General features: G+C 46.7%; 1 protein-coding gene across 1 annotated transcript in view; it reads left to right on the top strand.

Moving 5' to 3' along the window:
• Positions 1 to 2,500, top strand: part of slc4a11 (solute carrier family 4 member 11) — a 127,673-nt gene that overhangs the window by 93,159 nt on the left and 32,014 nt on the right. The window lies entirely within an intron of this gene.

Consider the following 2,500-nt stretch of genomic DNA (forward strand, 5'->3'; position numbering starts at 1 on the left):
CCTTATTATTGATCCCCAGGGGGGAAATTCAGGTGTCAAGTAGCTTACATAAATACACATTGTGCCCACAAGGACAATTCAAGACACATATAACACAGGTAGTATCAGGGAGGGGGAAAATAAAAACTAAAGAAAATAAATAATAAAAAGGTAATTGTTCAAAAACATTTTCTGTGAGTAGGTGTAGACAAATGTGCAAACATATGCTCTGTGAGTTGAGGCAGGGACACACCACCACTGACACCCTGAGCTGGTTTCTTCTGTTTGCACACAAGACACATGGCAGTCATGGGTGAGCGGTTAGGGCGTCAGACTTGCATCCCAGAGGTTGCCGGTTCGACTCCCGACCCGCCAGGTTGGTGGGGGGAGTAATCAACCAGTGCTCTCCCCCATCCTCCTCCATGACCGAGGTACCCTGAGCATGGTACCGTCCCACCGCACTGCTCCCCATGGGGCGCCACTGAGGGCTGCCCCCTTGCACGGGTGAGGCATAAATGCAATTTCGTTGTGTGCAGTGTGCAGTGTTCACTTGTGTGCTGTGGAGTGCTGTGTCACAATGACAATGGGAGTTGGAGTTTCCCAATGGGCTTTCACTTTTTCACTTAAGACACACTACTACTAGCCCAAAGAAAGCTGGAAAATCTTTGCAAATAAAGCAGGCAGTTTTTTTTCTGCAACACACAGTACCACAACCATTATTATCACATGTGAAGAGCAATAAATAGAGTTGTCCTTTTCTCCCTGGATAAGAGAGGTTAAATATCATTAGAGTAAACACTAGGGGAATCCTCATTTCCAATAGACATGATTTCCTCATTTCCAAGAGACTTGATGTTTATTCAAGCATACAATTCACCATACAATTCAAAAGTACTTCATTTTCATTAATGCTGTATAAAAACACACATTTCCGCCATTTCTCCCCNCAGGGGTGCACGGACCACAGTTTAGGAAACCCTGCATTAGAGTAAACCTATTAGCACTAGTTTCCTCTGTTACCACTGTACTACTGTTAAGTCCAAGAAACCTTGCAAACAAAACAAAAACAAAACAAGCCGTTTTTCTGTTGTTTTTCTGCAACACCACCACAGTCCCACTGCCATTCTCAGCAGCACGTGTTTCTAAGAGCAGTAAATGGGCTATGCTTTTCTCTCCCTGGATGGAAATACATGCGGCCTGCCCTGCGCTGGTTGGCCCGCTATGGCTCCCCTCAGACGGTTATCAGCCGAATAGCGCCTTCATCACTCTGTGTGTGTGTGTGTGCGTGTGTGTGTGTGTGTGTGTGTGTGTGTGTGCGTGCGCGCGCGTGTGTGTGCGTGTGTGTGTGCGTGCGCGCGCGTGTGTGTGCGCGTGTGTGTGCGCGCCTCCATCCACATTTTTTTGCTCGTTGCTTGTTTTTTGGGGCTATTTATAGAGTGCTAAATGGGAGCTATTTCTTTGTCATCGTGAAAGTGGATGCCAGATGGAGGTCTTTTTGTTGTTGTTCTTTCTTTTTTGTGTGGTTTGTGTGTGGAACGGTGCATGTTTTCGAGATCGTAAAAAAAAATCTACATTGGTGTGTAAGTATGGCTGTCAGTGTAACTGTGTGTGTGTGTGTGTGTGTGTGTGTGTGTGTGTGTGTGTGTGTGTGTGTGTGTGTGTGTGTGTGTGTGTGTGTGTGTGTGTGTGTGTGTCTGAGTATCTGTGTATGTGTTTGTATAGGGATGTGTGTGCGTGTGTGTGTGTGTGTGTGTGTGTGCGCGCGCGCTTGCGTGTGTATCTGCGTATGTTTGGGCGCTGGTGTGTGTGTGTGTTTGCAAGACTTCTCATTCTGTGCTGAGATGTTTTTCTGAGTGAAACTGCAAAGGCCTGTGATCACCAACGTCAGCGCCATGCTAACACTCGTCTTCTCTCCTCTCCTCTCCTCTCCTTTCCTCTCCTCTCTTTCCCTCCACTCCTATCCCTCGCTTTCCCTGTCCTCCTGCACTCTCCTCCCTCTAACCCTGTATGTCATTCTCTCCCTCCCTCTGTTTTCTCTTTCTTTCTCTCTCTCCGTTTTCTCTTTCTCTCTCCAGTCTGCAGATAGAATGTTCTGCTCTCTCTCACTGCTCTGTGCTGATATCTGTGTGAGTGCGTTTTAACGCTGAACTTCTCTCTACAGTGTAAGAATAAATGTGTGTATGTGTGGGCATGTGTGAGCGAGCGACTGAGCAGATGCCTGTGTGTGTGTGTGTGTGTGTGTGTGTGTGTGTGTGTGTGTGTGTGTGTGTGTGTGTGTGTGTGTGTGTGTGTGTGTGTGTGTGTGTGTGTGTGTGTGTGTGTGTGTGTGTGTGTGTGTGTGTGTGAGAGAGAGAGAGAGTGTGAGTGTGTGTGTGTGTGTGTCCGAGTGAGTGTGTTTGCGAGTGTGTAAATCTGTGCTTCCTATATGTCGTGCTGTGTAATCGTACCCTTGTGTAAATCATATGTAAGTATATTGCTGTGCGTGTCAATATGTGTTGTGTTTGGAATTTGTATTTTTTTG

Source organism: Engraulis encrasicolus, chromosome 19 (assembly GCF_034702125.1).
Source record: "Engraulis encrasicolus isolate BLACKSEA-1 chromosome 19, IST_EnEncr_1.0, whole genome shotgun sequence".
Lineage (NCBI taxonomy): Eukaryota > Metazoa > Chordata > Actinopteri > Clupeiformes > Engraulidae > Engraulis > Engraulis encrasicolus.